General features: G+C 51.8%; 1 long non-coding RNA gene and 2 other non-coding genes across 3 annotated transcripts; 2 read left to right on the top strand and 1 right to left on the bottom strand.

Annotated features, from left to right (window-relative positions):
* The first annotated feature begins 7,697 nt into the window (after positions 1–7,697).
* LOC132247855 (U2 spliceosomal RNA) lies at positions 7,698–7,896 on the top strand. The gene has a single exon (XR_009459280.1). It is a non-coding gene; the product is annotated as a U2 spliceosomal RNA (small nuclear RNA).
* An 11,089-nt stretch (positions 7,897–18,985) lies between these two features.
* On the top strand, positions 18,986–25,964 carry LOC132248737 (uncharacterized). Its single transcript, XR_009460089.1, has 2 exons — positions 18,986–19,245; positions 25,572–25,964. It is a non-coding gene; the product is annotated as an uncharacterized LOC132248737 (long non-coding RNA).
* Positions 21,320–21,391, bottom strand: TRNAA-UGC (transfer RNA alanine (anticodon UGC)). The gene has a single exon. It is a non-coding gene; the product is annotated as a tRNA-Ala (tRNA).
* Positions 25,965–26,763: the final 799 nt, after the last annotated feature.

The raw sequence follows: 26,763 nt of genomic DNA, 5'->3' as shown, positions 1-26,763 counted from the left end.
GGAGGGTGAGAGGAATGCCGGTGCTGGGGGGAGAAGATTTGAGGGTTACATTATATATGGATGACGTGATGTTTATAGTGCGGGATGAGGGGTCTCTGAGGAGGGCGGTGGAGGGAATTAAGGAATATGGGGAGGCAGCGGGGCCACGGGTGAACGAGGGGAAAAGCAGTTTGTTGGCGGTGGGGGAGTGGACCGGACTGGAGGAGGTGGGGTGGTGGGTGGAGAAGGAGGGTTTGAAGGTGCTGGGAGTGTATATGGATGTGAGGGCGAAGGGGGAACGGGCGTGGGAGGAGGTTCGAGGGAGGGTGAGGAAAGTGGTAGGGATATGGGGAACGAGCAAGCTGTCGTTCAGGGGGAAGGTGGGGATTATGGAGCAGTTTTTGTTGCCGACAATTTTGTTTGCAGCAATGGTGTACCCGCCCACCTGGTTGCAGGAGAGGTGGGTGCAAAGGGAAACGTGTCTCTTTTTTTGGAGTGGGCAGACGGAGAGGGTGTCGAGGAGGGAGGTATATAAGGGGGAGGATTTGGGAGGCTGGGGCGTGCCGGAACTAGAGGTTTTTCTGTACGCACACTTTTGGAAAGGGGTGGTGAGAGTTGGAGGCCTGGAGGGGAGGAAAGTGGGGGCAATGTGTAGATATTGGGCGGGAAGGTATTTGAGGAGGTTGGGGTTATAAGCGGGGAGGTGGACAGGGTTGTGGGCCGAGAGACCGGCCAAGTGGTATGCACAGGGGTGGGGCTTCTTGAGGGCAAAGGGGCTGGAGGGTCGGAGTAGGCAAACGCCAGGGTTCGGAGGACGGAACGTGGAGCAACACCCCCAGGTCTCAAGGACGCCCTGATCCACTGACGAGAACGTTCGAGGCACGGAGACCCCAGCTAGGGCGGAACGGCGACTGCGGATCCCGGAGGACCCTCCCAGGAGGGTGGACCAGCGACCCCGAGCCAGCGAAGAACCCTGACGCACCCCCCCCACGATGTCGGGACCCCAACAGGCGGCGGCGGACCCCTGACCATTGATCGGCCCCCGGAGGCAGAGAGACCCCAGCTGACTTCCTGCCCTTTGGGCGGAGGGCTGAACTCGATGAACTTCCGAGGTCCCTTCCAGCCCTAATGTCTATGAAATCTATGAAATCTATGAAAGCCCGGAACCCTGGCTGACGACAGCCGCCTCCCGGCGGAGGACCCCGGAGCCCGAGGATGCCCCCCGGATGACGACGGAGCGCCCCGAGCAACAGCGGACCCCTCCGGACCCCCATGGCACCTTGGTGACAACGGCAGGCCCCGAACGGCGACGACCCCTGGACCCCAGCAGTCCTGAGGATGGCCTCCCCCAGGGTCTCCCCACGCTGGTGGAGGAGCCCCGAGCCCCCCCGACACTGGACCCCACCACGGACGACCCAGGGGAAGGAGCAGACGTGACAGCGCTCACGTTCCTCCCCTTTCCTCTTCCGGACAAGCTGTTCTGCCTGACCTGCCACCTGCCGAGACAGTACAGGTCGCACGGCGACATGAACAAGCACCTGCGGCGCTTCCACCAGCTGCGCCTAGCTTTTTACTGCTCCCTCTGCGGCACCGAATACGAGGCCTTGAAGCTCCTCAAAAACCACCAGAAGGTATGCCAAGGCCACGGAGCAGAGAGGAGACCTGGCACGCTGGTGAGGTCCGTCGCCCCGGCCCGGCGCACCCAGGCCAGCCACCCCGCTGACAACCCCACCAGACCAGGCCTCCAGGGATCGCCCGACGGAGAGACCTGCCCCGACGACGCCACCGTGCAGGCCTCTGCCCAGGGACCCTCGACCGGACACGACACCCCGACCAGAGAGCCCCCCTCCCGGACTCCCGGGGCCACCCAAGGCCCCTGTCCCTCCGAGGATTCCGGAGCCGCCGAGAGGAACCAAGCCGCCGGGTGCCCTCCAGCCCCTGAGCGTGCCGGAATCTCCTGGTGCAGAGCCCTCCCCACAGCAGAGGATGCCCTCTCCATGGCAGACCCTCTGGCTGGAGGAGCTCTCCCGGGCCACCACCTTCGAGGCTTTCGAGGCCTTGGTGGCCCGGCTCACAGAGGAGCTCTCGGCGGCCGCCCGGCCTGGCCAACCCCGAGGAAACAGTAGACCAGCGACGCGACGGGACCACGGACTGCAGCCACAGAGGTGACCCAGGCGCCAGCGCTACGACCCGGCGGCAGCCTCCCGGATCCAGAAGCTGTACCGGGCCAACCATCCCAAGGCAGTGAGAGAGATCCTGGGGGGACCCTCGGCCTTCTGCCAGGTCCCCTGGGAGGCTCTTTTCAGCTATTTCAGCAGGGTCTTCAACCTCCCAACGGAAGCCGCCGCCCCACGCCCTGCGACCGTCGAAGCGCTGACCCCCGTGCCCCCGGCGGAGGGGTTCGAGGATGCCTTCATGCCGCAGGAGGTGGAAGCCTGCCTGAAGAGGACCAGGGACACTGCCCCCGGCAAGGACGGGATCAGGTACGGTCTCCTTAAAAAACGTGACCCGGGCTGCCTTGTTCTTTCTGTTCTCTTCAACAGGTGCAGAGACTTCCGGCGCACGCCCGCCGCCTGGAAGAGGGCCATGACGGTCCTCATCCACAAGAAGGGAGACCCGAACGACCCGGGCAACTGGAGACCCATCGCCCTGTGCTCCACCGTCGCTAAACTCTGCGCCAGCTGCCTGGCGGGCCGCATCACCGACTGGGCGGTGACCGGCGGAGCCATCAGCCAGAGCCAGAAGGGGTTCATGTCTACAGAGGGCTGCTACGAACACAGCTTCACCCTCCAGATGGCCCTGGACAACGCCCGGAGGACCAGGAAGCAGCGCGCGGTGGCGTGGCTGGACATTTCCAACGCCTTCGGGTCCATGTCCCACCGCCACATCTTCAGCACCCTCCGTGAGCTGGGCCTGCCGGACGGCGTCATCGACCTGGTGCGCGAGCTCTACCGCGGTTGCACCACGACCGCCCGCGCCACCAACGGGGAAACCAAGGAGATCCCCATCCGGTCGGGAGTGAGACAGGGCTGCCCCCTCAGCCCCATCATATTCAACCTGGCCATGGAACCGCTCCTTCGAGCTGTGGCAGGCAGCCCCTGGCGGGCTCGACCTCTACGGCCAGAAGTTGAGCGTCCTGGCCTACTCCGACAACCTCATGCTCCTCGCCCCCGACGCCACCCAGCTGCAGCAGATGCTGGACATGACGTCCGAGGCGGCCAGGTGGATGGGCCTGCGTTTTAACGTCGCCAAGTGCGCTTCCCTACACATCGACGGGAAGCAGAAGAGCCATGTCCTGGACTCCACCCTCACAATCCAGGGCCAGGCGATGCGGCACCTGCGTGACGGCGAGGCCTACTGCCACCTGGGGACACCCACCGGCCACCGGGCCAGGCAGACGCTGGAGGAGACCATCAACGGCATTGTGCAAGACGCACGCAAACTGGACTCATCCCTGCTGGCCCCCTGGCAGAAGATCGACGCGGTGAACACTTTCCTCATCCCCCGCGTCACGTTCGTCCTGAGAGGCTCGGCGGTCCCCAAGACCCCCCTCAAGAAGGCGGACACCGAGATCCGGCAGCTGCTGAAGAAGTGGCTGCACCTGCCGCTGCGGGCCAGCAACGAGGTCCTGCACATCCCCTACTGGCAGGGGGTGCCAACGTGCCCCGCATGGGAGACCTCGGCGACATCACTGTGGTCACTCACGCCTTCCGCCTCCTGACCTGCCCGGACACGACGGTAAGTATCATCGCCGCCAGCACCCTGGAGGAGACCGCCCGCAAGAGGATCGGCAGGCAACCCACCTTCCTCAGCGGCTCGCTGGAGGGCGAGTTCAGCCGAGACGGCGGGGACTTTGCCTCGCTGTGGAGCCGAGCCCGCAACGCCACGCGCCGCCTCGGGAAGCGCATCGGCTGCGCCTGGACCTGGACCGAGGAGCGCCGGGAGCTGGCAGTCTCCCTGCAGCCAGCCCCGCACGCCGACTCCGTGACCGTGACGCCCCGCACGAGGACCTTCCTGGAGAGGTTCCTGAAGGACGCCGTCCGCAACAAATATGCCGGCGACCTGAGGGCCAAACCCGACCAGGGCAAGGTCTTCGGCGTCACCTCGAAGTGGGACGCCAGCAACCACTTCATGCCTAGCGGGAGCTTCACGCACTTCGCGGACTGGTGCTTCCTCCACCGCGCCCGCCTCAACTGCCTGCCTCTCAACGGGGCCGTCCGCTTCGGCCACTGGGACAAGAGGTGCCGGCGGTGCGGCTACGCGGCCGAGACCCTCCCCCACGTGCTGTGCAGCTGCAAGCCGCACGCCAGGGCCTGGCAGCTCTGCCACAATGCTGTCCAGGGCCGGGTGGTGAGGGCCATCCCGGCCGCCGCGGGGCAAGTCTCCATCAACCGCACCGTCCCGGGCTGCAAGAGCCAGATGCGCCCCGACATTGTGATCGCCGACGAGGAGACCAAGAAGATTGTCATCGTGGACGTCACCATCCCATTCGAGAACCGGCGCCAAGCCTTCACAGACGCCTGGGCTCGCAAGCGGGAGAAGTACGCCCCGCTGGCCGACACCTTGAGGGGCCGCGGCTACGACGTGACGGTCGACGCGCTCATCGTGGGAACGCTCGGAGCCTGGGATCCCAGTAACGAGAGCGTCCTGCGTGCCTGCCACGTCTCCCGCCGCTACGCCAAGCTGATGCGGTGCCTCATGGTGTCCGACACCATCCGGTGGTCCCGCGACATTTACATGGAGCACATCATGGGCCACCACCAGTACACGGATCCCACCAGGAAAACAGCCATTGGACCAGACTCAGAGGGGACCGCCTGAACCCCCCACTCTGCACCAGACGGACCTTCGCTTCAAGAGGACTCATCAACAATGGACAACGACCCAGCGCCACCCGAAGAGGACCCCCGCGATAGACTATTTCCAGACTGAGACACTTTTTCCTCCGATCACTTCTTCCACCATTGCGGACCATTGTCACGGGTATGTGTTTCTATCTTCTTTTTCTCTCAGCGTTGCGAAACCCCCCCTTCCCTTCCCCACTCCCCTCTCCCCTTACCCCCGGGCTTAGTTGGCTAACTTTGTATCACATGTAAGTTAATTGCGTTCCCCACCTCACCCCCATCCTTTTATTGTTAGTCCCTCGCCCGGGCGCTCTGTATTTCCCTATCGGCTTTGTCGTCTTTTTTTTGGATTTACAATCCTTAACATCTACTAATAAAAGTCAATCTGTTCTTATCAGTTTGAGAACTGATACATCCTCGATGTGAGGCCTCTAGAAGGCCATGATCAGAGTACCGGGGAAGACGGAGGGGACAGCGGTGCAGAGAGATGGCAGCTACGAAGGCGAGGCCCAATATGCAGATCGGGATGCAGATTGGTATGCAAATGACGGCGGAGATGAGAGCTGAGGAGGATAGAGTTCAGGAGCAGTGGCGGCGATGGGCAAACAAACCAGATCGGCGGAAAGGACGACGACAACGGAGTTGGTGAGCAAATGGCAGAGGAGGAGGAAGGGTGGACCCGTGTGCAGTGGAAAGGGAAGGCCCAAGTGGGAGCAGGGGGGGCAGAAGACCCCTGAAGAGAGAGGAGCATCGCTGGCGGCAGTAAGTCATCGGGAGACCCTGGGGCAAGAGGAGGCAGCAGGAGTGGTAGACCTTGAAGAGAAAGAAAATGGAGGGTGAGGGTAATCTTTGCCCTTGTATGTGATGGTGTATCCTCTGTTCTGGCTGCAGGCCTGGTGGATCCAGCGGGTCTTGTGCCTTTTGTTGTGGGGGGGGGGGGAAGACTGAGAAAGTGGCTAGGACAGAGATATATAAGGATGAGGGATTGGGGGGATGGGGCTTCCCCAACATAGAGACCTTTGTTTACGTGCACTTTTTGAAGATGGTGGTGAGGGAAGCGAGGGGAGCAGCGGGCATCGTGACTAATTTCTGCAGGTTCTGGGGAGGAAGACTCCTGAGAAGGCTGGGCCTGTTTGGGAGTGCGTGGCAGGGAGCGTGGGCTTGGCAGATGTCGCTGCCCTACGCCCGACTTGGAGCCTTTGTTGCAAAAGAAGGATTGGAGGGGTTAGGGATCGAGGGGCTGGGAGATGCCAAAAAGGTCTTGAATTTCCTGAGAGGGAAACAGAGGATGTCGGATGTTGGGGAATTGAGACCGGAGCAAGTCAGCAGGGTGTGGAAAGGGCTGGTGAGGAAGGACTGGAAAGGGGAGCATGAGGAGCTGGCGTGGAGGGCGGTGCGAAATGCTGTGCCAGTGCGACAGGTGCTCTATCGCTGGGGACTCTCTCGGTCCCCCAAGTGCCCAAGGGAGCTCTGCGATGAGCCCGAGACGGTGACACGTACTGTGGGACTGTTCTTACGCACAACGGGTGTGGGGGAAGGTGACTACCTATTTGAAGGATACGGGAAAGGGAACGGGGGTCACTTCCAGAAATGTTCTCTATGGTTTATCAGAGGGGATGGATGGGACATGGGGGGTGCGGGTCTTAATCACCTGCACCAAAGTAGCCCTATGGAAAGTACGCTCCTTGTTGGCTCTAAAGGGGTCGTGCTTTTCCACAACAGCGTCTGCAGTTAGCAATGCACGAGCTGCACTTCTAGAGCTAGAGAAGGAAATACGAAAGAAGGAGGGGACGAAAAATTCTGGCAAGAGCTGGACTTCAGGGGGTCGTTTCAGCCCCGCACAGGTATAGGCTACACTAAGAGTCAGCATTGTGAGGAGAAAAGGCTGGCTAGGGTTGCACATGGGACAGGGACAACAAGAGACCTGTACTGCAGACAATGTTCTTGCTTTCCTTTTTTTTTTGGGGGGGGTGGGGGGGATGTACAGGATGTCTAATACGATATGTGTAATATGTGTTACATAGCCAATGCTCAGGGATGTTGTATATACTGTGTACAAATGAGATGACATGCAATATGATATCAATCCCAATGTTTTGTATTATGTTATTTGAAATGTTGTATTACCCGTTGTGAGGCCTCTGTCTGGGGTCGTTTTGAGTCTTTTGTTATAGTCAGGTTTTTCTAATAAAATGTTTACTAAAGGAAAAAAAACAAAAAACAAAAAACCCCCCAAAAAACAAACAAAAAAACCCCCTCGCCCTTGAGGTGTATGAGGGAAACAAGACTCTGAGGTGCAGAGACTTTATGGTTGAGGTCCTCTTGAAGACCCTCAAAGGAAATCCGAGGGACATGCACTGTGTGGTGGCCTTCGACAACAGGAAGATCTGGAACGTGACTTGAAAATGAGAAATGTTACGCTGCCTTTTGGAAGGCGCACGAGGAGGCGTTGGACAGAGGGGAGCTGGAGGGGTTGGTGTTTGATATGGGGTGGAAGGCACGGGAGAGAGTGCTATATATTAAGATGTTTACAGACATGGCGCAGAAGGACGACGTGAGAAGATGGTTGAGCAGAGGGTGGAGAGTGTGACGTTTGTAGAAAAAGAATGTGATCGCTGGGGGGTTTGGACGGGGGCATGGAGGGCGGAAGTGGTGCTCCATGAGGTGGTGGGGAGCCCTGGGGCGGTTAAGCACTTGGCTTCGGCAGTGCAAGTTGGGCCGTGTAGGGGATATGTGGTGTACCATGACCAGCCCAAGCTGTGCAATAGGTGAGGGCAGCAGGGGCACATACAGCAGACGGTTCCCCACCCCACCCCCATCCTTCTATTGTTAGTCCCTCGCCCGGGCGCTCTGTATTTCCCTATCGGCTTTGTCATCTTTTTTTTTGGATTTACAATCCTTACCATCTACTAATAAAAGTCAGTCTGTTCTTATCAGTTTAATATCTATGTCCTCGATGTGAGGACTTTATATTAAACGGATTTTTGGAACTGGGAGATGGACTCGGAGCTTGCTCCATCCACTCCACGCATCGGCCTGGTATTGCAGTGCCTCCAGGAGCGGTGCACCTCCCCTCGGGGAGAACTTGCTGCTGTCAAAAAGTAGATCTCGTCGCTTCTTCAGAGACATCTGGGGGGGCTGGTGCTGGGCAGGGGCCCCCGGCAGTCTGGCAGGCAGGCTACTACTTGTCCGAAGCCTTCAAGAGGACGGGGTGGCTGGCTGTCCGGAGGAAAGCGGTCCCTCTGCCTGCACCTGGATGGAGAGCGTGGTCAGCAGCGTGCAGCTGAGGGGGGGGGGTGTCAGGGGCAGCCTGCTTGGTGACCCCCTGCGAACAGCTCTGTTACAGCCTCTGTCACAGCAGAAATCGGGGGCTTTAGGATGCCAGAAAGCCGTGGATGATGTTGTCACACTGTTATGAAGCAAAACGAACCAAACTGAACACAGGCGGTACGGTACGGTACGGTATGGTACGTCTCAGAGGTCAGATGTGAGCCACAACTGAAAGCTGGAAGGCCTGGGAAGAGCCAGAGGCCGCCACAACACCAAGGCGAGGCTTCTGGAGCACGATGCGCTACACACCAACTACGTGGTGAGCGCATGCATCGTTTTGTCGACAGTAGGTCATGTTCTGCAAAAGCTCTCTTCAAGGCACCGTTATTTGGGATGTCAATTAGTGCCATGTGGAACGTGTCGGGGCATCGGTGGCATCCGCTCCAAATGGATCTGCAAACAGCTTCAGCTCATCGCTGCATTCCCTGAAATCCACACATCTTTGTTTGAATTCATCCAGCAGACGGCCGACCAGTGCAGAATACGTGTCATGGGTCACAGTCTCAGCACGTCTTGTTAATAGTATTGTGAAATGGGTGGCATTCTTCTTATTCAACTGTTTCTGAAACAATTCCAGCTTACGAATGAAGGATTGGATGTGTTCATACAGTCTGTTGACAAATTGATCCTTCCCTCACAGTTTTAGATTCAAATCTGCAAGATACTTGGTGATGTCAGCTAGGATGCCAAGTCATTCAGCCATGCATCATTGTCCATGAAGCCAGCATCTTTTCCTTTGTCTGTCATGAAGGTTTTAATTTCGTCAAGCAGTGACGAGTATTTGGCTAGCGTGGCTAGCGTGGCTGCCCTGCTGAGCCAACGGACTTGGCAGAAGTAAATAACGTCATCATGGTCCGATCCTATCTCGCAAGAAATGCTTGGGATGTCTATGATTAAGCCCCTTTGACCTGATGGAACTGACAGTAGAAACCATTTTTTCCATCACGTCTCATCCCCAGGGCCTTTGCACACAGCTGTTCCTGGTGAAGGACGCAGGGATGTGTGATGACATCCTGAGGCACGGACTTGACCAGTAAACTGACAGATCCATCGTGGTTGCCTGTCATCGTAGGGGCGCCATCCGTTGTTAGACCACAGAGTTTGTCTTCTGGAAGACTGAACTCCAACAAGACACGTTTGACTTCATTGAAAATGTCCTGTCCTGCCGTTTTGCCTTTCATTGGACACAAGTCGAGCAGTTCCTCAACAACATGCAATGGTTTGGTCACTCCTCGTACAAAGGTTGCAGTTGAGCTGTATCACTCACCTCTGTGCTTTCGCCAACCCCCAAGCTGTAAAACTGACAGGCACCGAGTCTTTTCATCAGTGAATCTTCAATGTTTGATGCCATGTCGTCTACTCTTCTAGCAACCGTCTGATGGGAAAGGCTGATATTCTCCACGATTGACTGTTTATCAGGGAATACCTCAGATGTGAATATGCCCAAGCAATCTTTCACAAATTCTCCATCAGACAGCGGTTTCCCTCTCTTAGCTATTGCCTCGGATATCAAGAAACGGATCTTGGTCTCTGCCTCAGACTTCTGCCTCGCAGCTCTGAAAAAAGACGGCTGCCCGTTCATGCTCTGTGTTAGAGAGTTCATCTGATCAAGTCTGATCTGACCCACCAGGCTCTCACGTTTCTTTGCAGGTTTTGCAGAATAATGCGCTTCACGTTGCACTCCTTGCAGACACCTACTTTCTCTTGGTAAATCAGACACAGGATGTTCCCGTTTTGTTCAATAACAAAAAAATCAGTGGTCCAACTATCTTTGGAAACTTGACATTCAGCAGCAATTTTTCGTTTCCTCTCATTCACCATTTTTTGAGCGTAGCGTAGGCCCTGTAGCTAATAGAGCCAAAATTAATTTTAGTCATAGAAAAACTAGTTTGGCAGAGGCAGGTGAAGTTAAAAACAACTCACCAGTTCAAGATCACCATTTGATTACTATATAATAATATTGTGGTATCAATATGGATCCTCACCCATCATGTATACTCATAATGTGGAAGGTACAGCCCGACATGTGCAGGTGCGGCCATCATATGCAACCTCAAATGCCGACAGGGAGTCAGGGCAGGACTAGGACCTTTGTCTCCTGGTGCCAGTCCCGGTGTCTCTGTCTCACGGCTGGGGCAGCCCAGGTGCCGCGCCCCGCTCCCACTGAGCCTGGCAGGTCCCAGGAGGCGACCCGGATGCCAGGGGCAAAGGAGCGGAGCCAAAGGAGACGTAGCAGGCACTTGATGAGCTGCATGGCGGCCCGTGGGCCGTATGTTGGACAAGACTGGGTTAGAGGGTCTTGCCCCTCCGCTCACAGTGAGACCGACTCCGTATTTGGGCTCAGAAAGAAATTTGACCCCATGGTCAGATTGGTATGGGCTGGGGGGGCGAAGGGGTTGCCTCCCTCTGTGGGGGCATGGAGATCTACCTGAGATCTCTCGAGTGAATATTAACATTTTGCAGAAGCAGGACGTTGGCTGCCACGTTCCCCATGTGTTACCTGTGGCAGGTTAGGGCCTTAAGGCTTGTGTGGTGTCAGGGTTGGGGGTAGTTTTACTAAGAGGTTGCATTATAGATCTGCATAGGGTGGCTCAGATAAGGACGATTCGCCTCAGGCAGGGGGTTGGACTAGGTCACCTATGGAGATCCCTCCTGGCCCGAGTTCGGTTCTGCGAAATCCAGGCAGGGTCGCTACGCGTTCAGCCAAACTGTGCCAAACTGGACAGGTTTAAAATGCGACCTGAGGAAGGGCACTTGGGCTAAGAAAAGACTGTCCAAAACCCCAAGGCTGAAACGATTCAACCTTCGCAGACTAGACTGAACCAATAAGCACGTGAACAGACGTTCATTTTGATTCTGGAAATGCAGCCGTATGTCTGCAGTGCTCAGGCAAGAAACCGGGGAAGCTACAGCATGTTTCCCTGCCTGGCTGGAGCAGACAGCCTGCACAAGGCTAGCCCTCTCACCCTGGGGGGTAGGGGAGTGCAGGGGGGGTTGAGTTTGAATTTGGAGGGGAACTGGGACAGAAGTTCAGTAAACCAATTTCACCTAAATAAATTAAGTCTCATATTACATTCATCCAGGTTTATCTTAAACCAGTTTTGGCCATTTTGAAAGCAGTTTATGTACACTGAACTGCTGTTGTGTTACAGATCTGAACTGGTTTCCAATCACTTATACCGGTTTATGTGCAACTTGTCCTTAGCCTTGATGACCAAAGGCTTGTCCAACACATCTGTCAACTATGCACTGGTCAAACAAAAGACATCACAGAAATCCTTGACTTTTTAAAAGGAAACTTTGGGTTTTAAAAATTCGGGAGGAGGTGTACATGTCAGGTAGAGTCTCTAGCATGAGAGCTGCATGGCATGGACTCGAGACAATAGCCTTACAAATGCCAGCTGTGAACACATGAAGCATACAATATGGGATAGGTTTTTACCCCTGTAACAGAATGGGCCTTCAGCTCTAGACAGACAGGGTTCTGGGGGTGGATGTGATATCTTAAGCTATCAATTTAGTTGGTCTAATAAAAGATATGACTTCCACCCAAACAACTGTGTCTGCCTGCGGCCTTAGATCAACATGGTTACAGCCAACAACCCTTGAAATCTAGTTTCTCAACTTGGGCCAACTTATAGCAAGTTTGACTACTTTATTTACCCAGGTAACTGTCTCGGACGGCCGGAACCGACTCGAGGTGATATACAAATTGCTCGGTCGTTTGGGCGGGCTGGTGAATGGAGAGGCAGACAAAGCGTATTGGTTGCAAAAAACTTTACTTACGCCGCTAGTAGCCGCGACGCAGGTGGTCCGGTCGCTTAAACAACTCCACTAGTTGCTCCAGCTGGCAAGGCTCAGGCCAGCGAATCTGTCCACAAATTAAGCCGGCAGGGAAAGGGTACGTCGAAGGATTGCGCTCGGCGACGGGGAGAAGAATCGATAGGTGATCAGGCTATCGATCAGCTCATCCGCAAGTCAGATATCTTTAGAAGCACTCTGCAGCGTGCTCAAAGTTCTCCGACTTGGGCGGAAGTCGCACAACATTTTACACGGCTAACAAGCCAATCGCTAGCCACCACGTAGGAATAATTTAGAACTGGCCAATAGTGGGACACAAATTTGCATGCGAATGGCGGGAACTCTCTTGCACCGGGGTTTTCTGTTGCAGCAGAAAACTTTTGCTGTGCAAGAGACTCTCATGTGGCGGGAAAATTCCATCGTGTCGAGGCACCAAAATCATTGGGTTGTGACGTGCCCCCTTCCCGACGGCACAACTGGGATTTTAGACACATGAGCACGTTATAAGGAATTTTTGTTTCAGGATTCACTGACCTGACGGAGCTTAAGCAACCAACATATATATATAGAAACAAACAATTTTACAGACCGGTCTTTTTAACAAACTATACAATACAATAACTTAAACATATAACAACAACTATTAGTCATCATCTGATTGGAGAACATCTGTTTGGGACTCCCCCCGTTTATTAGTCAGTGGAATACGGCTCATAACGAAGTACTGGTCGCGAAACATCCGTCTTCTCCCACAGCAGACAATGCCAATTAAAATACTTCCAAGTATTAGAAGGATAATTCCACCCACTACACTAGCGATGATGGTATCCCACTTGCGTTCCTGTATTATTGTTAGGGTGAATGCTGATGCTAAACCCGTAACGCTATTAGTTAAAGGATACCATGAAACCGTGGGTGATCGTGTGGTAGTGATGGTGGAGAGATCTAATACATGAATAGTTTTTTGATCGCTTCCTTGACCAAGGGAATTTGTCACCCCACAAATGTAAGTCCCGCCATGATTGTAGGTTAGTGAGCTATTGAAATGCAGGGTATTGTTTACAACCAGTAAGCCTTTAGGCCATCGTCCATCTATTCTGGCCCAGGTAAACTTTATAGGCGGCGGGTTAGAATTAGCATTGCACTTAAGTTGAACATTTCTTTGTCCAACAAGCCAATTTCTATTATAGCCAGTTATTGACACTTCAGGAGCATATTGGATGTCTAGTACGGGAGAATACCTTATTTCCCTGTCCAAAGCTGGGTGTTTCACAATACAAGTTATACGCCTTCCCCTCGCAAATTTAGTGGGAATGATCTTATATCGGCTTATAACTGTTACCGTTCTATTTGGAAAGGAAATTAAACTATTCTCTATTTTACCAAAATCTCTTTCCCAACTTATATTTGCAGCGGGTTTCCCAGTGGCTGCTGTACAGATAGCTGCCACTGTCCAATTTTTACCATCTATGAAGGGAGTTGGTTCCTTTGTAAAGCTCACAGTGGGTTCGACAATTACAGTTATAGTTGTTAATGACTCTGCATTTCCTAATGGGAACGTGACTGCTTTGCATTTATATGTTCCTTCATCATAGAAACTCACATTATTTAGGTTGATTGTTATATCATTGAACAAAGAGGTTTTAAATGACACTCTTTCAGGGTATTCTTTTTGAATAGAAAACCCATATTCAGGATGATGCACAACAATAGTTTGTGCACTTTTCTCATGCAATTTTTCCCACAAAATTTGTATTATGATTTCATACATGACAATTATACAACACCATTCACGACCGAATCAAGGACATGTCAGAAAACATACGCGAACAAGTAGTGGAGCAAGTCAAGAAAAGTCTGGTAAAATTGGCTTGCAGTTGGATGAATCAACTGATGTCTCAAATTGCGCACAACTTCTCATTTTTGCTCTATATGTGCATGAGAATCAAGTCAAAGAAGAATTTCTCTTTTGTGAACTGCTGAAAGAAACAACCAAGGCAGCAGACATTATGGCTATGATGAATGAATTTTTTCCTTTTTTCCAGCCTTCCCTAGGACCTTGTAGGAGCTATTTGTACTGATGGTGCTCCTGCTATGTTGGGGAAATATTCAGAGTTCACCGCTCTCGTCAAAAAGGTGAATCCAAATGTGATCTCTAGTTATTGCATCCTCCTCCCTCTTATTTGAAAGACGTGTTGGATGTTGTCATCCAGGCTGTCAACTTGATCAGAGCAAGGGCATTGAATCACTGCATGTTCAAAGTGCTGTGCGAAGGAAGCAGTTGGGTCTGAACACACTGTACTTCTGCTTCACACAGAAGTATGCTGGTTATCCAGACAAAAAGTTCTGACAAGAGTTTTTGAACTTTGAGATTTAATTGAAATGTTTCTGCATGAAAATGGATCAATTCTGCTTCAGTGTTTCATAGGTCCAAACTTTGTGGGTTGTTGCCATTCCTCGCAGATGTGTTCACAATTCTAAACTCGTTGAACATTTCAGTCCAAACTCGTTGAACATTTCAGTCCCAGGTGAAGAAGTGACTATCTAGGAGGGCAAAAAAGTCAAATCCTTTCAAGACATTCCCCAAGAACCAATTATACAAGGCGTGCTGAATGCACAGCAGTTAGGACAAAACATCTTAGAGACATTTGTTGCTAATTGACTTGTGCATAAAGCTGTCATCGTATGTGCACCCTCAAAGTTAAAAATTCTTGCTTCCAGTACAGTTAGCAACAGAAAAACACAAAACAACAGACCGCAGTCATCAGAGCTGATCGTGAACTTTTCAGACGCCTGCTTGTATCTATGGATGTCGATAACCTCCTGAGGCAAGAACTCTCTACTGTACTGCTATCACTGGCTACAGCAAATGGAAACTTGAGACCAGCAAACAAAGCTTAACTACTCTCCATTTTGGAAGAAATATTTCATAGCCAAGTTTGAAAGAAGCCCTGACTCCAACATGTGTAGTGATTGGTGGTGTGGCTGTGGCTCAGGCCATGGGAAAACCCAAGGATGCAGTGACTTTTGGAGGCCATGGGGATGCTTTTGCGGTGAATATCGTGTCCAAGTTCAAGGAACCTTGCAGCAGGGTAGATGTTGTGTTCGACTGCTACAAAGACCCCTTGATCAAGGATGTTACTAGAAAGCGTTGAATTGGGAAAGGAAGGAAATAAGAATTGGAATTAGCAGCAGGGATGTCATGTTGCCTGTGCAATGGAGAACAGTGATTGAATCCAAGGAAAACAAGGCATGCAAACACTTGTTAGGTTCCTCAAAAGGGAACTCTTACAGCAAACATTACATGGTGACAAAGAACTAACAGTCAGTGGTGGTAACGATGGTTACACTGCCTCCTCAACTGCAAGAAACACGGCCCACCTCCACTCCGCACAAGAGGCGGCAGGCACCCACGTGATCTTGCTTCTTTCTGAAGCAAAGTCAGAAAGATGTAACACAGTCATTGTCACAATGTGGTAGCTCTATCCAAATGAAGCTTCTGCTGACCTGACCCAAAAGTTTGCTGCGTGTGTTTTCCACGACAACAAGCCGTGACACCGAAGTCCTATTGCTACTGATTGCATTCTGGCCTCGTCTCAGCAGTGAGCTGTGGATGAGAGCAAGCCCATCAAGAACTCAACAATACATTGCTGTGCACAAGGTGGAGCGCTGTGATGAACTAAGGGACGGACTGCTGGGTTTTCATGCCATCGCGGGGTATGATACCACAAGCTAACTTGCAGGAATTTCTAAAAAGTTTGCTTGGAAGATCTGTGAAACTCCTCATCTCCTGTCTCAATCTGAAGTACCTCACACACCAGATGCCCAAGCACTGGCCATTAGACTCAAGGCCCCTCACGGAGGATGCCTGTGCTTAATTTTCGCTCATTTTTTGATGTATGTAAGAATAATTTTTCTGTTGCAAAGAGCTCAGAAAGATCCATCGCCACAGACAGGGCAGAGCTGTTTTTAATACTACAGATCCCCATTTGAAACCTCTAGTTTTCTCTTGTGAATTGGGTTTGCTGCGGCCCCCGATCGAGAATCAAGTTCTAGACCAGCGGTTCTGAACCAGGCTCCATGTACCTCCAGGGGGTACATGAAGCCTTATCGGGGGTATGTGAGATATATTTCATACACCGTCTAACACAGGTCGAAGGGCCTAAAAAATGTGAAATTGCTGGGGCTTTAGTGTCGTTAAAATGCACACGCGCATGGAAACCAGATATCCTACTCCTGCTCCATGCCTCAACCTTGCACCAGAAACGTTGCTCCAAACACCTGTCACTCAGTCGTGTAGTCAAGTCTTTGAACATAGTTGTGTGTTGGAAGTTGTTGTGTTTACGTTTGAGTTTTTTACGTCGTTTTTTTTATGCACGTGGCGGTTCCACGCAAGTAACAGTATACATCTGCTTTTTCCTTTCATTTTGGTAAGTACCTATGTTCAATTTTACATTGTTACCAACCTATGATGTATGTTTTAAGGGTTTTACTTTGCACTATTTTTCAGGGACTGAATTCTTGCTTCGTCCATTGATTTATCATGTCAAAGAAGTGTTATTACTAGGATTCGCCTGTGCAGTTTGGCTTTACGTTCATGCTTGATACAGATGATTTACAAAAGCCACAATGCTTCCTTCGCTCAAAAGGTACTTTGCAATGGATATATGAAGCCATCTAAACTTAAAGAGCACCTTCAGACTGTTCACCCTAAAAATACTACAGACCCAGAAGCTTTATTCAAACTCAAGCGATCACAACTTGAAACGAGCACACTCTCCAATCATGGATTTACTCCCCAGAAGCCAGCACTAGAGGCAAGTTATCATGTGGCATTAAAGATGGCCACAGAAAAAAAAGCTGCATACCATCACAGAGACCCTGGTGAAACTGTGCCATGGAAATGGCCGAGCTGATGTGTGGTAAAGATGCACAACTAAAAATAGCACACATCCCCATACAACACCATTCACGACCGAATCAAGGACATGTCAGAGGACATACGCAAACACGTAGTGGAGCAAGTCAAGGAAAGTCTGGTAAAATTGGCTTGCAGTTGGATGTATCAACTGCCTCAAATAGCGCACAGCTTCTCATTTTTTGCTCGATATGTGCATGAGAATCAAGTCAAAGAAGAATTTCTCTTTTGTGAACTCCTGAAAGAAACAACCAAGGCAGCAGACATTATGGCTATGATGAATGATATTTTTCTTTTTTTCCAGCCTTTCCTGGGACCTTGCATCAAAACAGATCAATTCTGCTTCAGTGTTTCATAGGTCCGAACTTTGTGGGTTGTTTGCCATCCCTCGCAGATGTGTTCACAATTCTAAACTCATTGAACATTTCACTCCCAGGTGAAGAAGTGACTATCTTGGAGGACAAAAAAGTCAAATGCTTTCAAGAGAAGTTGGCTCTCTGGGGAAGAAGAGGGAATTCCAGTAACTTGGCCAATTTTCCTCTCTTCGATGAAATCACTTTAGATCCAGTGCATCCAGGGGAACCAAGAGTCCGTGAGAGTATTATTAGGTAGACAAGGTTCTTTGGGCGAATCTGATTTTTTTTAGACCAACTTAAATAGTTGGAAAAAAATTTTAAGCAAGCTTTTGGGTTCAAAAACCCCTTGGGCTGAGGAAGTTTCAGCAATTGGCGTGTGCTCTTCCTGGATGGAACGAAGACCAACACGAACACAACCTACACCCCGAGAGTATTATTACGCATCTTGAAAATCTGAAAGTCACCACAGAAGGAATTATCCCAAGTATTCAGATAGCTGACGTTTAGGTAAGGAGCCTTTTTACCGCTTCTCTTGAACAAATCAGTGATGCCGACCTGGCAAAATATCTGCTACTTGATTTGCGCAATAATCAGAAACTTCGTGTCGATTTTGAATCAATGAAATTGGGTCGATTCTGGTGCAGACTTGGGGAGGCATATCCCACTGGGACCAAGCGAGCTTACCGAGTTCTAGCGCCGTTTGTCACAACCCATCTCTGCGAGTCGGGGTTTTCAGTGCTTTTTGCAAAAACCAAGGCGAGGAACAAACTGAAAGCTGAACATGACGTGCATGTGGCGCTCTCGAAAATGTCGCCTAGAATTAAAATGTTGGTTGATAGTAAGCAGCAGCAGTGTTTGCACTAATAAGTTTGGGCACGTTTTGCCATTTGACACCAATCGTGTTTTTTTGCACTTTTTATGTGCACTAAATGAACCTTGTTTAAAACAAAGAAGTCTTTGCACGAGTATCTTGCTGTTTTGAAAAGAAATTTTTAAAAATAGTGAATAAATAAATAAAAATCAACCCTCTCAGAGCGTAAGGTACTATCTGTGATTTGCCTCGTGGTATGGCTTCAAGTCCCTCATTGATAGCAATGCCTCGTGTTAGAGGCCGTATGCTGAAGCCATGGCTCCTTCCCTTAAAAGCAGCTTTCCCCTGAGCAGCGCACAAGCAAAACAGTGCCTGTGCGCGGGGGTACACTGGCACGCGCATTTTGGTGCGAGCGGTTAGGAGTCAAGGAGATCTCTTTCAAATCATGGAAGTGGAGAGCAACTCTTGACTATAACAAACTCAGCATAACGGCTGTGGGCAGTGCTGTGGGACACCCGAGTCACTTGGTCACTCTGCTCCTGGAGGCCTGAGCCCACCCCGAGCCGAGGGCCCCGGAGCCGCCGGGCCGCAGCCCCAACACCCGCCCGCGCCAGCTTCCCCGACCGCGTGGCGCGTTATGGCGGCTACAGTCGTATTTAAAAGCTCTCAGCCCAGACGGGCGTCCACCGCACCCACTCGGCTGCCGGCCCGCGCAGCGCCTCCCAGCCAATGAACGCCGGCATGGAAAGATTAAGCTCCCGCCCCTTCTCTGGCCCCGCCCCCGCCCTGCCGGCCCGGGGGGCGTGGCTTGGCCGAAGGCGCGCCTGCGCCGTGCGCGGGACACGCAGTGCAGGAGCGGCCGTGGAGGAGCGCGGAGCTCCGCCCCAGGGGGCGTGGCCTAGGCGGGGTGCGCGGGACCCGCTGCGCGGGCGCGGAGGAGCGCGGCGCTGCGGCCGGGGGCAGCGGCGGGGGAGGCGCAGCTCCGCTCCGGGCTCGGGCAGGGGCTCGAGATGCGCCCGGGGAGGCAGCGCGGAGCCGCCCGCCCGCCCACACGGCGCTGCACGTGCCCCGAGCCGGCATGCGGGAGCCCCGGGGCCGCCTGCTCCTTCCCTCCCCACCCCGGCCCCAGAACAGCCGGGACCCGCCTTCTCCGCGCCTCCTGGATGCTTAGTGCTACCTTTTACACGTGGCTACTCACTAATTACCGTACGTTTACATAGTGCTAATTAACGCTCATGTTGCTTACTATTCTAATTATTTCTCATTCTAGCGGTGCATGATCATCATGATGTTAATAAGATGATTTTTAAATTATTATCGTGAAATTAATTAAATGATTTTTAAAATCCGTTGGGCGTGCACAACGCGCTCTGCACATCCAGCTTCTTTTAAACCAGTTGCGTGGGCGCTAGAAACCCTGGGCTGGGCATCAGCTAATCGCTATTACTGCGGTACTGCTACATCATAATTATTCTTTATATAGTATTGTCATTATTGTGACTGGCTATGTAGTACTCCTGTTTTTGAAAGCTGGTGTGTTTTCTGGACTCGATGGAGGTGAACGACTTCTTTTCTTTTCCCCTCCCCTTTTCTTCAGTTAACTCTGAGTCTGGGTCACCCGCTGCAATTCGCCCTCCGTGCATTTCTTGGTTGTGTCGGGGGTGAGATTTTGAGGAGGTAAAAATCCTTTTAAAAATAAATAAATCAATCTCTGGCTGCTTTTCTGGGGGCTGGGGGTGCATAGTGAAGGTTCAGGGGTGCTCATCAGGGAGACGCCCAAAGCTGCCTGCGGGGCCCCGGCTCCTCCATCCCGCCCACCAGGCTGAAGGTGGTTGCTTATTCCCAGTTCCTTTTTCAAAGCTAATCTAGACCCAATCAAAGCTTGTTGTTAATGAATTACACATCTTAAATAGAATTTCATTACATATTTGCTAATAAATAAATTAATATTCTGTATCAAACATAGAGCCCTAAATAAAGGTCAGATTAGGATGGGATTATGGGGCAAAATACTTCTTGGGCCACCCCAAACAGCCTGTTGACACCACAGGGGACTGTCCCGAAGCACCTTGACCACAGCGTTGCCCGGCCCAAAGTGCGGCTTGGCCGTGCTGGCTGCCAGCCGACACCCCCCGCCCCTGTACTAATATATGGGTGTGAGTTAGGAACTAGTTTTTGGGCTGGGATTATAGCCAGAAATCCTTCCTGGGCCACCCCATGACAGACCTGTGTGCCATCGGGGACTCTGCTGGACGTCTCTCACCCGCCTTGCCCGACCCAGAACACGGCTTGCCCGTGATAGACTGCGAACCGACAGCGTGCCAGCTTCTGTGCTGAGTGTATGGACCCAAATAAGGACCTGGATTTAGGGCTGGGATCACAGCTAGAAATCCTTCTTGGGCCAGCCCACGCCATGCCTCTGTGGCACGTGGGACTCTCCTGGTTATCTCTGCAGAGTCCTGCCCGTCCCAGGAAACGGTTTGGCTGTGCCAGGCTGCCAGCTGATCGTCCGCCCAGACGCCACCAACTACAGGGGCCTGAATAAAGAACTGGGATTTGGGCTGGGATCAGAGATGGAAATGCTTGTTGGGCCACCCCACACTGTCACTCTGTGGTACCAGTGGACTCCCCTGGACATCCCTGACCACAGCTTGCCTGGCCCAACTCGTGGTTTGGCCCTGCCAGGATGCCAACGGACAGCTCCCCCCAGCCACGGTACTAAGTATGTGGGTTTGAGTAAGGAAGTGGATCTTGGGCTGGGATTATGGTTGGAAATCTGTTTTGGGCCACCTCACAGCATGTCCCTGTTGCACCAGGGGACTCTCCTGGTCATCTCTGACCAGAGTCATAGTATCATAGTACTTGGGGGTGGAAGGGACCCAAACAGCTCATCAGGTCTGACTCCCTCCCTCAGGCAGGAATGGGTGCCAGGATCATGTCACCCCAGCCAAATATCTACCCAGCCTCCTCTTGAAGACACCCAAGGTAGGAGAGCACCACCTCCCTTGGGAGCCCATTGCAGAGCCTGGCAGCCCTAAGTGTAAAGTAATGTTTCCTGGTGTCCAGCCTGAACCTTTTCTCTAACAATTGGAGGGTGTTATTCCTAGTAACCCTGGGTGGTGCCTGGGGGGAACAGAGCTTCCCCCAATTCTCTCCAGTCCCCCCTGGGGAGTTTGTAAACTGCCACCAGATCCCCTCTCAGTCTTCTCTTGTGGAGGCTGAGTAGGTTGAGACCTTCTAACCTGTCTCTGTAGGGCCTGCCCTGCTGCCCCATGAAGAGTGGAGATGCTGGGGATTGAACCCAGGACCTCATACATGCAAAGCATGTACTTTACCACTGAGCTACATCCCCTTTACCAGTCTAAGACATCCCCTTGCTGTCCTGCCTGACTGAAGACATGGTTTGGCTGTGCCAGGCCATGAACTGGCAGCCCCCACAAATACTGTCCTAAGTATATGGGCTTGAATAAGGAACTGGGTTTTGGGCTGGGTTGACGACAGGAAATCCTCTTTGGACCACCCCACACCATGCCTCTGGCACTGGATACTATCCCACACCCCCCAACCAGAGTCTTGCCTGGCCCAAAGTGCAGTTTTTGCGTGCCAAGCTGCCAACTGCCAGCCCCCCATGCCCACTGTACTCAGTACATGGACCCGAATAAGAACCTGGTTTTGGACTGGGGTTATGGCTGGAAATACTGTTTGGGCCAGTTCCCCCATCCCCACTGTACCAAGTAGGCAGGCTCAAAGAAGGAATTTCTCGTGGGCTGCGATTAGAGATGGAAATCCTTCTTGGGCCACCCCACACCATGCCTCTATGGCACCGGGGGACTCTCCCAGACACCACTGACCAGTCTGGCCCGGACCAGCGCGTGGTTTCTTCATACCAGGCTGCCAACTAACAGCCCCCCATTCCCATGGTACTAAGTATACACGCTTGCCTAAGGACCCGGTATTTGGGCTGAGATTACAGACTGAATTGATGACCAGTGTCTTGCCTGGCCCAGATGGTGTGGGGTGGCCCAAAATGGATTTCCAGCCATGATCCCAGCTGTTACCAGATTTGCCTTTCACTTTGGGGTGTGCTCATTTATTAGGGGTACATTTCTAGGGTCTTTGCAATTCTATCAATGTGCTGCTCGTGTTACCTGTGTTTCTGTACGGAGCTGTATCTCTCCCTTCTGCAAGTGCTTACCCCCAATGGAGCTATCTTGCAGGACTCTGTTTCAGTAGGGCTGGGTTCCTTCAGCCACTAAATCAGTCAAATGTGCGCGCGTGCGCGCGCGCACACACGCACACACACACACACACACACACACACACACCCCCAGCCACTAAATCAGTCAAATGCACACACACACTAACATGACATGCCTGACCCGGCCGGGTTGATCAGCATGTACAGGCTGACACCTTCATGTGCCAGGAATCAGTTCATTAAGGGAACACTACACTGCAGTCAGACACCAGCACTCAGTGAACAGAATCCCTCTCAATCCGGCTGGGTGTCCGGCTGACACCCTCACGGGCCAGCTTTCAGTTCATTAGGGCACGCCTGAGCCAAAGTGGGTCCATCAGCCTATACAAGCTGATCCCCTTATGTGTCTCAAACTCAGCACGTCCCAATCTTTTGCCCTAACTGTCCTAGTAGTGGTAGCCTCTTGATGAGCGGACCCCGCAGTATTTCTGGGCTTCGCAGGGATCTTTGGCTTAGGTAAAAGAAGCGTTGCTGCAGAGCAAGTGGGGAAGGGAAGTAGAGAAGGAAAAATACACCTGCTTACCTCCAGTTTGACTATAAAAGTTATTTATTGTGAAGCATATCCAATTTATAATGGTACTAGTAGTAATAGACATGCAAGGGAAAACAAAACAATTACAATATTCCCCTGGTTTAATTGAGTATTTGGGGAAATTTAGCTGAAGCTTAACTAATACAATTTAGGTTCAGAAAGCTATGCCTAGAGACAAAAAGAAAAAGAGAGAAAGAGGGAGAAAGAGCGAGAGCTGGGGTGTCACTGTTCCCAGGCACTCGGGTGATCTGATGACAAGCAAAGTTCCCAGCACGATCCTTGAAGGGAGAGGATCTGTTTCTGCCAGCTTCTTGGGAACAACAGCGGTTGGTGTCAGAGAGATTTTTCTCTCTTGAAGCACCCTGTTTGCTGCTTTACAGCTTTCTTACCCCCTTAGTCCAGCCTCTTCAAAGCATTCTTTTAATTGTGTAAATCCAGAGGGTCCCAAGCCATAAGTGACAGGGAAAATCCTATTATATAACAGTTGCAATTTAAATGAATGACCTTTCTCAGTGACCAGGGGTTATCTGGTTTGGAACGTCTCAAGAAATGGATTAACAACCAGGAAAAACATCAAGTTTTAAGGAATAACCAGACATGTAGGAGCCAGCTTGAAATTATGGGGTTTTATTTTCTTTTTTTCCAATCCTCTTCCTTTTACAACAAGGTGTCTATGAAACGGCATCTTCACATCTTCTCTTAACTTTTTAATCCTGAGCCATTTTGGTTGTGGCCAGCCTCAGGGCACTCATGCTTACAAAATCAAATGGAGATGCGCAGAACTGAGACCGGTTTTCCTGTAGATTGTCTGAAAAGGCTTCATCTTTTGTTAAGTGCACTGACGGCGTCTGTCTTGGGGCGGTGGATTGTTCTTGGTGCTGTGTATTGAGCTGGTCCCTGAGGGAATCATGATTAATTGGTAACTGGTAACAGCCGGGCCTGCGGTGATCCCAGGTCCCATGCCTCAAAACAGCCACAGTTGCCCAAGCACCCATGTCACGAGTTTTGCCTGTCAGCAGCCAGAGGTGCAGGCCCCCGAGCCCAGAAGCCCTGCGCCGATCCCCTCGCCAGCTGCCAGGCCTCGTGGCCGCAGCAGGGGCCACCATCGCTGCAGTTTTCAGCCCGCTGCACCTTAACACACACGGTCATCTATGTCACGAGTTTTTCCTGTCAGCAGCTCGAGGTGCAGTTCCCCCAAAACCCTGCACCAATCGTCTTGAAGCTTGGCAGGTTTCATGGCCTCGGCGAGGCTACCGCCCCTGCAGTTTTCACCCCGCTGTGGCGTGACACATACACGTGACGTGAGTTTTGCTTTCAAGAATGTGGGGTGCAGTTCCCCCGAGCCCCTGCACCGATCTTCTTGAAACTCGGCAGGCTTCATGCTCTCAACAGGGGCTACCATCCCTGCAAGTTTCACCCAAATCAGACAAAAAAACAACAAAGCTGTCGATATTTCATTCATTCCCCATTATACCCTATGGCCGGGTCTCCGAGGCGGCTCCAAAGTTTCCTACTCACACAGGCCGACTCGTGACTACAATGGACTGCAGAACCCAGATCTCCTCTAAGCAGGATTACCTCTATCGTCACATCCACAGCTGCCCCATTCAGGCCATGGAAAGCTGTCTGTGCACCAGGCATGGCAGGATCGGCGCTGGGACAGTTGGCTGTGCCGGCCTCAGGGAATGGGAGAGCTTTGCATCTCCCTGGGTGATTATAGGATCGTATTTCTGAAGACACATGTACTTTTGGGGCATCCAGCAGCAAAGACACACATTTCAATGGGATGGAAAGTGGGTCAAACCTGTTTCAAAGGGAGCGTAGAGAGAGTGTCTGATCTACTGGGGAAGGGATGTTGACTGTCAGCACGAAGACTTCTTACATGAGCTCTGTACAATGGGAAACAGCAACGGAGAAGAGGTGGTGGGAGGTAGCCAGCAAAATCAGTGACATTTAGGAGGCAGGAGCGCAATACTTGGACGTACCAAGTAGTTATTTCATCTCGGTGAGCAATTTTAATTCATTTTCAGCAAAATCTTAAAAACTTGAAGACCTGGACTTCTTCAGCTGTGCCATCACAAACCTGAAGAATTACAGGGAAAGGATTTTTGAGCTGTTCAGGAGATCACCTACCTAGATTGATTTGATCAGGAAGGTAATGAGGCCCCCAACTCAGAAGATGAAGATGATGAGGGTGATGTCTCTAAACATGCAGTCATTAGTTATGCCATTCAGTCAGGATCTAAATCTAAAATTGAGACTAAAGTGACTGTGGAAGTGCTGGAGCACAAATCAGCTCCGTGTGTCAGGTGAAGGCCAGTATCACATACTGCTCCTATTGGGTAATGCGGGGTGGGGGGCAATGCACTTGCAAAGAGAGTAGTCATGGATGCTGTGCACGGTTAAAGGAGAGCTGCGCTTAGGAAAATGTGAGCACACATCTTTACACTGAGATATAACTTTATAAAAGCAGTTATTTTATTGCTGGTACCAAAAGCTTTTTTTTTTCGTACCCATCATCTCATATTCGATGCTGTGGCACATTCAGTTCTGTGTTTTCTCTTCCTATAGAAAGAGGAAAAAGTGCGATGTTACTTCTAGTCCTGTCTTTTTTTAAAGATTTCTGGAGAAGGTTTTGTAGCTGAATTGAGTCAGATTTCAGAAGCTCATTTAAGATGAGTTTACAAACAAGCCTTTGAGGTTTAAGCAAAGCTGTAAGGAATTAATTTACCTGCCTTTCAGAAGGGGATGAGGAGGATGAAGCAGATGAAGACGAAGCTGGTCCACCAGGAGAGTACAAAGAAGACGAAGATGAAAATGTTGGAGGTTCAGATTTGGGGAGAGTGAAGAGGAGGAAGAAGCTGGCCTTTCATACCTGATGACGGACAAGATCCAGGCAGGACTTACCCTATTCTACTATAAGGCTCAGGATTTTCTTGACACTGTCTAGCTATAAATGTGTAATAAGTTAAACTTGTATAAGCAGAATCATGTAAATCCACTATCATACATGAGCAATAGAGTACTTTAGAGAGAGACCTTTTACTATCAAAGAAGTGCGTTACAGTAGGGGAACCACCGCTGTTTGGTATTCTCCGTTATCTTGCTCAAAATGAAATGCTTCACGATTCATTACTTCACGGCCTTGTAGAATTAGTGTCATTCTGCACCAGATCACCACGTCCGATTTGGAGGAAAACGTGGCCGAAACAAATCCACCTGCCCTACCAGGATGCTCACAAGTGCCTGGGGTGCTTCAGCCTTGAGAGCCATGCCCTCACCATGCAGATCTGCAGGCTGTCAGGTGTGGGGCTGGGGCTTCCAGGCAGGGGGGAGAGGGTGAGTATGGAGGAGCTAGGGCCTGAGGGTGCAGGGGGCTGATCAGGATGTGAGGGCTGAGGCAAAGGGGAGACAGGCTGGGAATCCAGGAGTGAGGGCTGGCCACTGAGGAAGAAGTCAGGGAGAGGCTGGAGCTGTGGCCCTGGGAGCGCTGGGGGTTCGGCCATGCAGGGGAGAGCTGGGGCGGGGAGCGGAGACTTGCCCTGGGTGGGAGCGCATTGCCCTTGCCCTGGGTGGGAGCACAGGACCTTGAGCTGCTGTTAGTGGAGGGAGGTGGGTGGGGAGTTGGATCCTGGCATTTTGGGGAAGGAGAAGGGATTGGATGCTCCTTTCACCCCACTTATCTCAGGGCCCTTTTCTTTCCTACCCGGGGGGCAGACAGCCCGTGTGATGTTTGCTGAGCTGACCTGCAGGGAGGCTGATGGACCCAGGGGATGGGAACGGGGCTGTGTCGGGTTCGCTGCTCTGGGAAGGAAGCGCGTTAGAGCAGAGCAGGCGTGAGGACCAGGACTTGCAGGTTGTGCCCTGCTCTGGCTCTTCGAAAGGAGTGCTGTCCAGCATGCCATAGTGAGGGGCATGGTTTGGGGGGACTCCT

Source organism: Alligator mississippiensis, chromosome 1, assembly GCF_030867095.1.
Source record: "Alligator mississippiensis isolate rAllMis1 chromosome 1, rAllMis1, whole genome shotgun sequence".
In the NCBI taxonomy this organism is placed as follows: Eukaryota; Metazoa; Chordata; order Crocodylia; family Alligatoridae; genus Alligator; species Alligator mississippiensis.
The sequence above is the reverse complement of the archived record's forward strand: the minus strand, read 5'-3'. Positions and strand labels throughout refer to the sequence as shown.